The following is a 14925-nucleotide window of genomic DNA, read 5'->3' as shown; positions in this document are numbered from 1 at the left end:
TCCCTTCTTTTTGCTTCTTTGAGCCCAGGGTATTATCTCTTTATCCCCCTGTCCCCCATCCCATCCCCTGCAAGGCTGACACCCTCCTCTTCCCCTAGGACTGCTGTAGTGTCAGCAGTATTTGTTTGTGTTTTCAGTTTGCCTTTCATCATTGCTCCTTGGGGATTTCTCTTACTTTTTTTTGTGAAAGCAGTTGTGCATTTAGAATGGATACTTATATAATTTTATCCATATTTCTAGGTGTTTTTCCAGTGGGAGAATTTGCGGGGTCTCCCCCATTGCCAAGGGGCCAAGCAGGACATCCTTGTCCAACTTGTTAGATGTACTTTGTTCATTGTGGTGCTATCTTGTTGGTTTCCACCAGATAGTTTCTAGAGCTGTTGACCTGAAATCTTAACTCTGGTGCTGTCCTGCCTTCATGACTCTGGTATACCCAGTATTCAAGTACTCACTCTCAGTTGATAATTTCTTTTGCAGATAATTTTATAGGCTTTTGCTACAAAAGTGGAATCAGTGGGGAAGCTATAAAGTGATGTACTTAATCTTGGTTTATGTTCATTCTGAAATTTGAAATGGAGTGCATTTCATAGTTCTTGATCAAGATAACAGCAGTGCTAACAGCATTTGTAAAACTGCATGGGTTGTGTCTACCTGGGGGGGGATAGGGAGGGTGTGAGGGAGACGCAAGAGGGAGGAGATATGAGGATATATGTATATGTATAGCTGATTCACTTTGTTATAAAGCAGAAACTAGCACACCATTGTAAAGCAATTATACTCCAATAAAGATGTTAAAAAAAAAACTGCATGGGTTCTTTCCATCCTTCTACGTGAGTGGCATTTTTTAGAAGCCTGTCCAAGTTCGAAATGTATAATTATTTTTAAAATTTCAGTATTTTATTTATTATAAAGAGTAAAATACAGCTTGTATAATACTAATATCAAGTCAAAAATCTAAGTAGAGGCCTGCCTACTATGTCTTATCTACACTGGTGCAAAAATAATGTATGAATTTCATTAAGAGCAGAACTATCTTAAAACAGGGACTTTTTTTTTTTTGCGATACGCGGGCCTCTCACTGCTGTGGCCTCTCCCGTTGCGGAGCGCAGGCTCCGAATGCGCAGGCTCAGCGGCCATGGCTCACGGGCCCAGCCGCTCTGCAGTGTGTGGGATCCTCCCGGACTGGGGCACGAACATGTGTCCCCTGCATCGGCAGGCGGACTCTCAACCACTGCGCCACCAGGGAAGCCCCAAAACAGGGACTTTTGAATGTGAAGAGGCCCACCTGTCAGAATTGTTTGTTATGGAAGGCAATATTTTTGTTTTTAGTTAATGGGAGAGATGATAAGGAGAGTCTGGAAATAGCTGTGTTGTGGGATGTTCAGTAGTTTATCTATTAGCATGGCTGAGTGGCATCCTCTAGCCCTGGGTTTATAACATTCTGCAGATGCCACCATTGACTTAGCTAGGCCTATTGTTCAGCCTTACTGTTATGTAACAATGAGTTGCACTCCTTATTCTTGTATGCTGTGGTGAGCAGGAGGGAGGATTAGCTCCTCGTCCTGTCATTTTTCTATTACTCTCCTTCTCTTTTTGGGGCATTTTTATTTTGGCTGCAGTGCTGGGGCAATGTCCACTTGAGAATAGGTCACAGGAATATTTAATGACTACTTGTTGACTGAATGACCAGAAGATTGGAACTTTATTAGCCCTCTTTCCCAAATGCAGGCCTGGAATGTCTGTCCTTGAGATTTGGCAGTTGTCTCTAGGTGTTCCACTTTTATTCTTCACTCTCAGTCAACTAGATTGTTCTTGGATGGTGGTTGCCAACTGTTTTAGGCTGGCATAGTGAGTGCTGATGAGGCAGAGGTTTGGGGTTTAATTCCAGGGTACAGCCTCACCCTTGGTTAAAGAGAAACCATGCTGCCCCAGACTATACTGTTAACTGTACTAGGGTGAATGAGTATCCTTAAGGGACCATGTAAAAGAGTATAGATGTGTTTAAGGCATATGTTTATGTAATTAGGGGAGAAAAATGCATCATAAATTTCTTAGTGGGATAATATCATTTTTCATTTTGTATTAGGTATATAATTTTAAATTATGATTCGATTTGATTTGGTATTTGGTATTTATTCAAATGCTACCGACATCTTTGGTGTCCAAAAATGACATTTTTGTTGTTTCTGTTTTGGAGTCTTATGGCTTCTTGCTCTACATCTGAGTTTTCTTTCTTGGGGCGTATATTTATATCACCCCCACAGTGCCTGGCACAGTGTCTTTATCACAGAAGGTATCTAAGCTTGGCCTGGATAAATTGCTAGCCCTTCTGCCTTTCCCTTTGACCATTCTTTCTCCAAATAACTTTCTTTTTAAAAAATTAATTAATTAATTTAATTAATTAATTAATTTTAACTTTTGGCTGTGTTGGGTCTTCGTTGCTGCGCGTAGGCTTTCTCTAGTTGTGGTGAGTGGGGGCTACTCTTCATTGTGGTGCGCAGGCTTCTCATTGTGTTGGCTTCTCTTGTTGCAGAGCATGGGCTCTAGGGCTTGTGGGCTTCAGTAGTTGTGGCACACGGGCTCAGTAGTTGTGGCTCTTGGGCTCTAGAGCGCAGCCTTAATAGTTGTGGCACACGGGCCTAGTTGCTCCGTGGCATGTGGGATCTTCCCAGACCAGGGCTCGAACCTGTGTCTCCTGCATTGGCAGGCAGATTCTTAACCACTGCGCCACCAGGGTAGCCCATCTCCAAATAACTTTCAGCCACTTTTTTCTTTAAAATATTTCCTCAAGCTTTTATTTCATCTCAGCCTTTGCCCTTCATCCCCACTATCATGACAATATCTCCTGGCCATAAAATCCCTGTGTGAATTATTTTGGTCTCTTCCTTGTATCACCTCTCATTTGGTATATTGAAGCTTGGCCTTGTCTCTATGGAATAGCATCTTTATCTGAAGAGTGATGGGATGTACCCAACTGGGTATGCACACACACACAGGTCATCTTCCAGTCTTTGACAGATGGCCCTTCTTCCCAAAGGTTAGAATCCGTTATTTTCTGCTTACAGAAATGAGGTTTTCCTGCTGATCCTCTTCTTACTTGCAAAATCTGTAGCCTGAGTTTTGTCCAGACTCCATATGCTTTTTCCCCAGAGACATTATAGGAGTATTAATTTGAAAGAAGCCTTTTTTCTACTTTATTGGCTTTAGGTCAGGTGCACACTTTCTTTCCCACTTATCTTTGCTAATATTCAGATGTCACTGGTTTCTTCAGTGTTTATGTCCAGTGATAGACTAGAGAGAGACTTACAGTGCAACTTTTAAGTTAACTCTGATTGGTTCAGCAGTATGAATCTTTTTTTTTTTTTTTGTGTGTGTGTGTGTGTGTGTGGTATGCGGGCCTCACTGTTGTGGCCTCTCCCGTTGCGGAGCACAGGCTCCGGACGCGCAGGCTCAGCGGCCATGGCTCACGGGCCCAGCCGCTCCGCGGCACGTGGGATCTTCCCAGACCGGGGCACGAACCCGTGTCCCCTGCATTGGCAGGCGGATTCTCAACCACTGCGCCACCAGGGAAGCCCTGAATCTTTTTTTTTTTTTAACATCTTTATTGGAGTATAACTGTTTTACAATGGTGTGTTAGTTTCTGCTTTACAACAAAGTGAATCAGTTATACATACACATATGTTCCCATATCTCTTCCCTCTTGCGTCACTCTCCCTATCCCACCCCTCTAGGTGGTCACAAAGCACAGAGGTGATCTCCCTGTGCTATGCGGCAGCTTCCCACTAGCTATCTATTTGGTAGTGTATATATGTCCTTGCCACTCTCACTTCGTCACAGCTTACCCTTCCCCCTCCCCATCTCCTCAAGTCCATGCTCTAGTAGGTCTGTGTTTTATTCCCGTCCTACCACTAATCTCTTCATGACATATTTTTTTCTTAGATTCCATATATATGTGTTAACATACGGTATTTGTTTTTCTCCTTCTGACTCACTTCACTCTGTATGACAGACTCCAGGTCTATCCACCTCATCATAAATAACTCAGTTTCATTTCTTTTAATGGCTGAGTAATATTCCATTGTATATATGTGCCACATCTTCTTTATCCATTCATCTGTTGATGGACACTTAGGTTGCTTCCATGTCCTGGCTATTGTAAATAGAGCTGCAATGAACATTTTGGTACATGACTCTTTGAATTATGGTTTTCTCAGGGTATATGCCCAGTAGTGGGATTGCTGGGTCGTATGGTAGTTCTATTTGTAGTTTTTTAAGGAAACTCCATACTGTTCTCCATAGTGGCTGTATCAGTTTACATTCCCACCAGCAGTGCAAGAGTGTTCCCTTTTCTCCACACCCTCTCCAGCATTTATTGTTTCTAGAGTTTTTGATGATGGCCATTCTGACTGGTGTGAGATGATATCTCATTGAAGTTTTGATTTGCATTTCTCTAATGATTAATGATGTTGAGCATTCTTTCATGTATTTGTTGGCAATCTGTATATCTTCTTTGGAGAAATGTCTGTTTAGCTCTTATGCCCATTTTTGGATTGGGTTGTTTGTTTTTTTGTTATTGAGCTGCATGAGTTGCTTATACATTTTGGATATTAATCCTTTGTCAGTTGCTTCATTTGCAAATATTTTCTCCCATTCTGAGGGTTGTCTTTTGGTCTTGTTTATGGTATCCTTTGCTGTGCAAAAGCTTTTAAGTTTCATTAGGTCCCATTTGTTTATTTTTGTTTTTATTTCCATTTCTCTAGGAGGTGGGTCAAAAAGGATCTTAAACTACATATTTTTACAATGTTGGAGAGAGGGGGAGAGAGAGAGAGAGAGAGAGAGAGTGAGAGTGTGTGTGTGTGTATGTGTGTATAAGAGCCTAAGAACTGGGCACAGGTTGAATAACCTTGGCCATAAAGTAACAGTGAAACGCATAATCTAGATTGCTTACATAAGTTTCCTTAGAAGACTGTTCTAAACTGGGCCACATCTACACAAAGAGGGAGGGCAAGCCAGTGAGTCCACTTTCTACTTGCCTGTGGTGTGCTATTTGTTTATGACATTGATCAGACCTAGAGCCTTCCAGAGGGAACCCAGGTGAGATTTGCCTCAGAGATGTGGTTCCAGTTCTCGCTGGGCCCAGGGGAAGAGGGAGGGAAGCCTACTCCCTAGCAGGAGGACATACTGCCTGTTCATGGGGATGCTGGGAGGCTTAATTAGCCTTTTTAACCCTAAAATATTGTGTCTTAAAGGAAAGGAATTTTGTTACTTATTTGTTACTGATTAACTAGGGAGAATAGTTAGCTAGGTAATCTTTCAAATCTGTACTTTGAAATAAGATATTTTTGTACTTGTTAGGTGTTTAAATCTTTGGAGAACCAGAAACAGATGATTTTATTCTAGTCCTAGTTAACTGTCTTTTAGAAGGTTATTTTTTTATTTTTACCCGTAAATACTTCATTGTATATTTCCTAAAGACATTTTCTTACATAACCACAGAACAGTTCTCAAAATCAGGAAATAAAATACTGATACAATACTGTTATCTAATCCATAGTCCGTATTCAGTTGCATCAATTATTGTCTTTAGTACTGGCTTTTATAGCTATTTTTCCCCAGGTCCAGGACCTAATCCAGGATCTCACATTGCATTTAGTCTCCTTTAATCTGAAACAGTCCTTAGAGAATTGTTTTACATATATGGTAGGTTGTGCACAGTTAGTCCCAGGATTCTTCCAATTCTCATTCTGATCATGACTTCCTCATGCATTCTAGAGAAGGGTGATGCCACCTTGAGAGTCAAGTGATTGTGTTTGAATGGAACTCATTAGTGTAATTCAATTCTTCTACATTTTAGTAGCTACTAATAGGTTTGGTTGTCGGAGGGGGTGTGTTGGCCGAGGGAGGGGGGAGGTATCTAATAGACAGGTGATGGTTAGACTCTATACGTATTTTATTAATTTTTAATCATTTTTTTCTATACGTATTTTAAATTGCTTAAGTCACTAAATGATCCTCCTTGGTTCTACTAGTTTTTTTCCTAAATTTCATAATCAGTTTTTATTATGCATTGAAAATATGGAAAACGGTGTTGGAAACAGATTTGGTTTATCTGCGGTTCTTTTCTTCCTTTGTGATTTGAGGAGGTGAACCCATTATGGATTCCCATTTACAAATTTGTGTATCATGTAATTGCTAATATAAGTCAACTGGAAATGTGACATTTAGTAGTTTAAAGGTACAGGTTACCTGTTGCATTGAAGTAAATGCCACAATTTATTTTTGCATGTGGGAAGTCAAGAAATAATGGATCTTTAAATTTTCTATTCTTTGCAGATATAAATTTTTCCTGTGATTTGTCATTTATAAATCCTTGTGGCATTGGGATGTTTTCTAGCACCAATAACCAATTCTCTGATTCTTTGTATACCAACTGGGTGTTCAACAATTTAATTCTGATACTATCTTCCCAGAGTTAGTGCAGACTCTACAGGCTAAGGACTCAGTCCCGCAAGACTGCCCCTACTTCACATGTCCTTGACTTCTCACTGACTTCTCACTGACTGACTATAAATCAGGGGTTCCTATGAGCCCCTCTTTAGGTTCAAAAATTTGCAAGAATGACTCATAGAACTCATAGAACCTGGGAACATACTTATGTTTACTGGTTTATTTTAAAGGATACAACTCAAGAACAGCCAAATGGAAGAGATGCATAGGGCAAGGTGTGGGGTGGCGGGGGGTTGTTGTGGAGCTTCAGTGCCCTTTCCAGGTTCCACCCTCCCAGCATCTCGATGTATTCACTGACCCAGAAGCCCTCTGAATCTCAGTGTTCAGGAGTTTTTATAGAATTTGATCTCCAGTTCCCTGTGCCCATCTTGGAGTCTGGTGGGTAGGACTGAAAGTTCCTGCTAGTCATTTGGTCTTACTGGTGACCAGTCCCATCCTGAGGCTTTCTAGGGACCCCACTCTAAATTACTTCATTAACATAACTTCAGGTCTGGTCAAAAGGGGCTTGATATGAATAACAAAAGACACTCCTATCACTCAGAAAATTCAAGGGTTTGGGGAGCTCTGTGCCAGGAACCAGGGGAAAAGACCAAATATATTTTTGTATTGTACCATAGGCACCATAAGGGGTCTACACTTGACAAGCATTACCATTCATTTTAGAACCGTGAGAAGTGGAGCCAGAAGAGTTTACCTATGTTTTTAAGGAGGTAAGTGCACAGAGTGCCCATGTCACTGACAAAGCCAAAGTGAGAAACTTGAGTAGCCATAAAAATACAATTATGTGAATACATATTGCAAAATAGTAGTCATCCATTATTACTTTTATTTATAGTAGATACCAATTTAGGAAAAAACCACAGTATACAGCCTCTATATGATGTAGGTATAATTATTTTAAAAGAAATAATAACTGAAAATCTAAAGTGATCAGCATCAATTCAGAAAGTTAGTGGCTAGTTATAGTATAGAAGGATTCATGTCAGGGTCCCTGCTATAGTCTTATTTTTAAAGGCTCTGATTTGATGAAATGCTACTTGCATAGAGCTTTTTAGGATTGTGTCTCGTGGGTAGGTTTACTAGATAAAGAGAAGTCTTTACCAAAGTTCATGCTGAATGCTTGCAGGGCTGTGAAGGGTAAACTATCCTCTCTGTGCACAGCTTTTAGTTTTCTGGGTTTGAAGCACCCAGACTGAACTCCGTGGCTTTATGATAGAACTCTTAGGAAAGCGAGGAGTCTCTGAGGGCTAGGGGAGGAGACTGGTGAGGGAAGTGGAGATGGTTGTGGTGGGGGTGTCGGATGGGACACCAAGCATGATTTGGCTTCTCTCCAAGCCTCTTCAGTCTCACCATGTAGTAGGTAAACCTGACCTGCTTTTAGGCTGATCTGGACTCAGGGCTGGCTTAGGCTCCAGGAAGCCTAGGGAAAGTGGGCCATCTGTGCCCCTGCCAAGTTGGCCCTTATCTCTGAAATCCCTGTTTTAAGAAGTTAGAGCTGTGTGGAAAGAGATACAGGACTCACAAGTTGAATGGTAACATATTTAGCCAGAATTGCTTTTACTCTTGCCTCATCCCCTGTATTTAGAGATCCAGGGATCTTACTTTTTTTTTTTTTACACCCTCATATTACACAGATCTGATGTTTTAACATATGTGGTGTGTGTGTGTGTGTGTGTGTGTGTGTGTGTGAGAGAGAGAGAGAGATATTTTTCAGAGCCCAGATTTCTCTGGGGAGCAGTGGCTATGTCACACAAGCTTCTCATAGCCAAAGCTGTCATCCCTGCTTTAGCTCCTATCTTCCCAGCTCAATTGTTTATTCTATCCCTTCCCACCTCCCTCCCTCTTCTTCCCTCTTCTCACCCCTCCCTCTTCTTTTTTTTTCAGCTGCCTCTATAGAGAATGAAATGAATCTTTCATTTGCTCCCCTCAGCAGTGGCCTTCTAGGACTTTACTCCTACTTATTCAAAACTCCTGGGACTGGCTCTGCAGGGATGTGCTTCTTAGAGACCTCTTGGATGAAGGACATAAGCCAGGGAAGCTTTATGAGGGGGGCAGTGTACACAAGGAACCTCAGTCCTTGGCTATTTTAAAGAGGATGTGGATAGCAGAGATTCAGTGGTAAAAGTGAAAATTTGACTTTGTAAATGTAGTATTAACTTCAGTTATTTGCCCTTGATGGTTAATTCCATTTATAAAATAACCTGTGTATATATCATTTATATATCAGATTACTTTTGTGGTTTTTTATTTGAATATGGTATGGAGTATTTTATGATGTTCATGTAATGTGGTCCTCTGCTCGTTACATTAAAAAAAAAAACGCCAATTTTTCTTTCTTTGTGATACCTGAAAATTTGGGGGGAAAGACCATAGATCTTACAGTTTTGTTGTCTTAGGAGAGCAAGTTCTCAAACTTACTCTTAAAAATTATTGAAGACCCCAAAGAACTTTTGTTTATATTGGTCAATATATGCTGTATTAGAAATTAAAACTGAGAAATAAAAAAAATTAATTCATTTTAAAATAATAAAATAATTATGTTAACATAAATAACCTTTTAAATGAAAAATAACTGTATTTTCCAAAACAAAAAAATTAGAAGGGTAGAATTGTTTTACACATTCGAAAATTTGAAAATGTCTGAATAGAGACAGCTGGATTCTCAGATCTGGTTCTGCATTTAGCCTGTGTGACTTACTGTTTTGTTGTTGACTTACTGTATTGTTGAAGTACATGAAGAATGTAGTTGGAGAAAGGAGTGTTTTAACATCCTTTTCAAATAACTGAACTGTGGGTATTCTTTGTTTTAATTATTTTTTATTTTTGGCTGCTTTTGGGTCTTCGTTGCTGCATGTGGACTTTCTCTAGTTGCAGTGAGTGGGGGCTACTCTTTGTTGCAGTGCACGGGGTTCTCATTGGGGTGGCTTCTCTTGTAGTGGAGCATGGGCTCTAGGGATGTGGGCTCAGTAGTTGTGGCTTGCAGGCTCTAGAGCGCAGGCTCAGTAGTTGTGGCGCATGGGCTTAGTTGCTCTGCAGCATGTGGGATCTTCCTGGACCAGGGCTCGAACCCATGTCCCCTGCATTAGCAGGAGGATTCTCAACCACTGTGCCACCAGGGAAGCCCCACTGTGGGTATTCTTTGGTACTGTACCGAAACGCCGAAAAATGGTAGTTTCTTCAACGTTAATTGTTACAGAGACTTTGAAACCATATCAAGGAACTTTTTGTATTCTGTTACATTAAAATCCATTGGTCTATCTTGCACTTTGAATGGCTCTTTAACCCATGCATGATTTTGACCTTCTGGCTCCCTTGAAAGGGTCTTGAGGACCCACAGGACCACCTGAGGGAACCACCCTTTAAAAACTGCTGTCATAGAATCTGGAAAGGGTCTTAAAGATGAACTCAGGCCCATCTTTCTTCTAGGCTGGAGTAAGAGGGATAATGGAAGTTGTGGGAGAACCGATATGCCCAAGGTAATGCAGCTAGTTTCCCATTGAACTGTGACTATAATTTAGGTTTCTTGACTGATTCTTTAAATGTGGCTTCAGTGCCTCTGCTGTGCTTGGTGCTGGCCTCACCGCATTGCCTTTTGGAAGAGTTGTCTCCTGTGGCCCTGCTCCTTGGAGTCTTGAATGTTTGTTCACCTTTCCTTCCTTATTTTGTCTTGTTCCTAATTGCCAAAAGTCTCTTTAGATTTCTGAATAAAATATTTTGATCTCTTGTCAGTTTAGCTCTGTGGCTGCTTGTATGTATTAAATGTGTTTTTAAGTAATGAAAGATAATCAAAAGGCATTTGGGCTACGTGGAAGTTTGAAGTACACATCAGGTCTTTATCTTGCACAAGAAAGGTGTTTTGAAATAACTTTAGAGCTCCACAGTTGATCTCTCACAGCAGATTGGAAGAATCTTGTAGATACCCAGGGAGTACTAATATATATGAACTGAACTCTTTTTCCCCTTTGAATTATGTAAATTCTTTGACTAATGGGTTCCTTTGAAGGGGTGTTGCTTAAAGTTTGGGGCTGAATGTTTTCATGCGCTGAAAACTTTCCTCCCCTTGTAAATTAGCATAAATGCATGATTTTGTTTATATTCTTAATGGAAAAAAGGTGTGAGTGGCACTTGCTGTTGAATTGCTTTGAGATCATTTGAGGAAATTTAGTATTACTCAAGGTCACCAGAATTAATGCGGACATGGCAGTTTGGAATGGATTATTTTTATCAAAGGCAGGATCAGGATGCTGCTGAGGAACACAAAGACATCTCTGAAATTTCATGGGCTGCCCTGCAGTGGTGAAGCAGTGTGTGATTGCATTTTTCAGTGTGGACTCTCCAGGCATGGTCTGCTTTGTGAACAAAGGCTTTGTGTGTGTGGGGGGGTGTTAATTTTTCAGTATTAGTTGTTTTATTTGTTTGTTTGTTTGTTTGTTTATACTGCATATTCTTACTAGTCATCAATTTTATACATATCAATGTATATATGTCAATTCCAATCGCCCAATTCAGCACACCATCATCCCCACCCCACCGCGGTTTCCCCCCCTTGGTGTCCATACGTTTGTTCTCTACATATGTGTCTCAGTTTCTGCCCTGCAAACCGGTTCATCTGTACCATTTTTCTAGGTTCCACATACATGCGTTAATATACAATATTTGTTTTTCTCTTTCTGACTTACTTCACTCTGTATGACAGTCTCTAGATCCATCCACATCTCAACAAATGACTCAATTTCGTTCCTTTTTATGGCTGAGTAATATTCCATTGTACATATGTACCACATCTTCTTTATCCATTCGTCTGTCGATGGGCATTTAGGTTGCTTCCATTGACCTGGCTATTGTAAATAGTGCTGCAATGAACATTGGGGGTGCATGTGTGTTTTTGAATTATGGTTTTCTCTGGGTATATGCCCAGTAGTGGGATTGCTGGATCATATGGTAATTCTATTTTTAGTGTTTTAAGGAACCTCCATACTGTTCTCCATAGTGGCTGTATCAATTTACATTCCCACCAACAGTGCAAGAGGGTTCCCTTTTCTCCACACCCTCTGCAGCATTTGTCATTTGTAGATTTTCTGATGATGCTCATTCTAACTGGTGTGAGGTGATACCTCATTGTAGTTTTGATTTGCATTTCTCTAATAATTAGTGATGTTGAGCAGCTTTTCATCTGCTTCTTGGCCATCTGTATGTCTTCTTTGGAGAAATGTCTATTTAGGCCTTCTGCCCATTTTTGGATTGGGTTGTTTGTTTCTTTAATATTGAGCTGCATGAGCTGTTTATATATTTTGGAGATTAATCCTTTGTCCATTGATTTGTTTGCAAATATTTTCTCCCATTCTGAGGGTTGTCTTTTCATCTTGTTTATGGTTTCCTTTGTTGTGCAAAAGCTTTGAAGTTTCATTAGGTCCCATTTGTTTATTTTGGTTTTTATTTCCATTACTCTAGGAGGTGGATCAAAAAAGATCTTGCTGTGATTTATGTCAAAGAGTGTTCTTCCTATGTTTTCCTCTAAGAGTTTTATAGTGTCCGGTCTTACATTTCTGTCTCGAATCCATTTTGAGTTTATTTTTGTGTATGGTGTTAGGGAGTGTTCTAATTTCATTCTTTTACATGTAGCTGTCTAGTTTTCCCAGCACCACTTATTGAAGAGACAATCTTTTCTCCATTGTATATCTTTGCCTCCTTTGTCATAGATTAGTTGACCATAGGTGCATGGGTTTATCTCTGGGCTTTCTGTCTTGTTCCATTGATCTATGTTTCTGTTTTTGTGCCAGTACCATATTGTCTTGATTACTGTAGCTTTGTAGTATAGTCTGAAGTCAGGGAGTCTGATGTGAGGTTAGATTGTTTATTTGAGATTTTTCTTGTTTTTTGAGGTAGGCTTGTATAGCTATAAACTTCCCTCTTAGAACTGCTTTTGCTGCATCCCATAGGTTTTGGATCATCGTGTTTTCATTGTCATCGGTCTCTAGGTATTTTTTGATTTCCTCTTTGATTTCTTCAGTGATCTCTTGGTTATTTACTAACGTATTGTTTAGCCTCCATGTGTTTGTGTTTTTTTACGTTTTTTTCCCTGTAATTAATTTCTACTTTTATAGCATTATACTCAGAAAGGATGCTTGATATGATTTCAGTTTTCTTAAATTTACTGAGGCTTGATTTGTGACCCAAGATGTGATCTATCCTGGAGAATGTTCCATGTGCACTTGAGAAGAAAGTGTAATCTGCTGTTTTTGGATGGAATGTCCTATAAATATCAATTAAATCTATCTGGTCTATTGTGTCATTTAAAGCTTGTGTTTCCTTATTTATTGTCAGTTTGGATGATGTGTCCATTGGTGTAAGTGAGGTGTTAAAGTCCCCCACTATTGTGTTATTGTCAATTTTCTCTTTTATAGCTGTTAGCAGTTGCCTTATGTATTGAGGTGCTCCTATGTTGGGTGCATATATATTTATAATTGTTATATCTTCTTCTTGGGTTGATCCCTTGATCATTATGTAGTGTCCTTCCTTGTCTCTTGTAACATTCTTTATTTTAAAGTCTATTTTATCTGATATGAGTATAGCTACTCCAGCTTTCTTTTGATTTCCATTTGCATGGAATATCTTTTTCCATCCCCTCACTTTCAGTCTGTATGTGTCCCTAGGTCTGAAGTGGGTCTCTTGTAGACAGCATATATATGGGTCTTCTTTTTGTATCCATTCAGGAAGCCTTTGTCTTTTGGTTGGAGCATTTAATCCATTCACGTTTAAGGTAATTATTGATATGTATGTTCCTATGACCATTTTCTTAATTGTTTTGGGTTTGTTTTTGTAGGTCCTTTTCTTTTGTGTTTCCCACTTAGAGAAGTTCCTTTAGTATTTGTTGTAGAGCTGGTTTGGTGGTGCTGAATTCTCTTAGCTTTTGATTGTCTGTAAAGCTTTTTTTTTTTTTTTTTTTTTTTGCGGTACGCAGGCCTCTCACTGTTGTGGCCTCTCCCGTTGCGTGCTCCGGATGTGCAGGCTCAGCGGCCATGGCTCACGGGCCCAGCTGCTCCGCAGCATGTGGGATCTTCCCAGACCGGGGCACAAACCCGTGTCCCCTGCATCGGCAGGTGGACTCTCAACCACTGCACCACCAGGGAAACCTGTAAAGCTTTTGATTTCTCCATAGAATCTGAATGAGATCCTTGCCAGGTAGAGTAATCTTGGTTTTAGGTTCTTCCCTTCATCACTTAAAGTATATCATGCCCCTCCCTTCTGGCTTGTAGCGGTTCTGCTGAGAAGTCAGCTGTTAACCTTATGGGTTCCCTTGTATGTTGTCATTTTTCCCTTGCTGCTTTCAATAATTTTTCTTTGTTTTTAATTTTTGCCAATTTGATTACTGTGTGTCTCAGCGTGTTTCTCCTTGGGTTTATCCTGTATGGGACTTGCTGCACTTCCTGGACTTGGGTGGCTATTTCCTTTCCCATGTTAGGGAAGTTTTTGACTCTAATCTCTTCAAATATTTTCTCTGGTCCTTTTACTCTCTTTTCTCCTTCTGGGACCCCTATAATGCGAATGTTGTTGTGTTTAATGTTGTCCCAGAGGTCTCTTAGGCTGTCTTCATTTCTTGTCATTCTTTTTTCTTTAGTCTGTTCTGCAGCAGTGAATTCCACCATTCAGACTTCCAGGTCACTTATCCGTTCTTCTGCCTTAGTTATTCTGCTATTGATTCCTTCTAGTGTAGTTTTCATTTCAGTTATTGTATTGTTCATCTCTGTTTGTTCTTTAATTCTTCTAGGTCTTTGTTAAACATTTCTTGCATCTTCTTGATCTTTACCTCCATTCTTTTTCCGAGGTCCTAGATCATCTTCACTATCATTATTCTGAATTCTTTTTCTGGAAGGTTGCCTAGCTCCACTTCATTTAGTTCTTTTTCTGAGGTTTTATCTTGTTCCTTCATCTGGTATATAGCCTTCTGCTTTTTCATCTTGTCTGTCTTTCTGTGACTGTAGTTTTTGTTCCACAAGCTTCAGGATTGTAGTTCTTCTTGCTTCTGCTGTCTGTCCTCTGGTGTGTGTGTGTGTCTTTGTGTGTTTATTTTCTCCTGTGTGTCTCCCTGCCAGGGGTGTGTCTAAGGGCTGTGCCCACATGATTAATTCTGCTGATTCTTGGCCAGGCAACACTTTACAGATAGGTGTTGTCTTTTAATTTAGCAGGGCAGAAGACCCTTTTCCTTCACTCTCAAGATTGCTTTGAGAGGCTTGACTGGGATTGGCTTTGTGTTTCTTTGTAATTATACCCTCCTGTTAGCAATCCCAATATATTAAACTAGAAATTAACATATTACTTATGGGTTGAATATTTACCTTTCAGAGTGGTTCTGTTTGGAGTTCCTTTAAATAGCTAGTTCTCCCATTTCATTAAAATAGAATTTGAGTCCCAGAATTT

General features: G+C 40.0%; 1 protein-coding gene across 5 annotated transcripts in view; it reads left to right on the top strand.

The window, feature by feature from the left end:
- Positions 1-14925, top strand: part of RAD54L2 (RAD54 like 2) — a 97717-nt gene that overhangs the window by 28257 nt on the left and 54535 nt on the right. The window contains exon 1 of one of the 5 annotated variants that reach the window (XM_067044045.1): positions 7140-7217. The exons of the other annotated variants lie outside the window; for them this stretch is intronic. The gene's annotated coding sequence lies outside the window, so the exon portion shown is untranslated. Of the gene's footprint in view, positions 1-7139; positions 7218-14925 lie in introns of those variants that run through there. 5 annotated transcript variants of the gene reach the window in all.

The sequence above is a fragment of the Kogia breviceps genome, chromosome 10 (genome assembly GCF_026419965.1).
Source record: "Kogia breviceps isolate mKogBre1 chromosome 10, mKogBre1 haplotype 1, whole genome shotgun sequence".
In the NCBI taxonomy this organism is placed as follows: domain Eukaryota; kingdom Metazoa; phylum Chordata; class Mammalia; order Artiodactyla; family Physeteridae; genus Kogia; species Kogia breviceps.
This window is presented reverse-complemented; position numbering and strand designations above follow the sequence as displayed.